The sequence below is a fragment of the Rutidosis leptorrhynchoides genome, chromosome 2, assembly GCF_046630445.1.
Source record: "Rutidosis leptorrhynchoides isolate AG116_Rl617_1_P2 chromosome 2, CSIRO_AGI_Rlap_v1, whole genome shotgun sequence".
Lineage (NCBI taxonomy): Eukaryota > Viridiplantae > Streptophyta > Magnoliopsida > Asterales > Asteraceae > Rutidosis > Rutidosis leptorrhynchoides.
Genome location: NC_092334.1, coordinates 425,592,238 through 425,592,819, shown reverse-complemented (window position 1 = coordinate 425,592,819; position 582 = coordinate 425,592,238).

Sequence of the window (582 nt, the reverse complement as noted above, 5' to 3'; positions counted from 1 at the left end):
CATAAACAAGTCTAAAAGGTGTGGTTCCAATTGGAGTTTTGTAGGCTGTTCTAAAAGCCCAGAGTGCATCCTCCAATTTAATGGACCATTCCTTCGGATTTGATCCTACGGTTTTCTCTAGAATACGTTTTAAAGCTCGGTTGGTATTTTCAACTTGTCCACTTGTTTGTGGATGATATGCGGTGGAGATTTTATGAGTTACTCCATATCTTTTAAGAACTTTCTCAAGTTGATTATTACAGAAATGAGTACCCCGATCACTTTTTAAAGCTTTCGGTGTTCCAAACCTTGCAAAAAGATGTTTTAAAAAGTTGACTACAACTCGTGCATCGTTAGTTGGGAGAGCTTGTGCTTCCGCCCATTTAGATACATAATCAATGGCTACGAGTATATATAGATTATTATGAGATTTTGGAAATAGACCCATAAAGTCAATACCCCAAATGTCAAATACTTCACATACTTGGATGACATTTTGTGGCATTTCATCACGTTGACTTATTTTTCCGGCCCTTTGACATGCATCACAGGATTTGCAAAGAAGGTGTGCGTCTTTGTAAATTGTAGGCCAATAGAATCCAG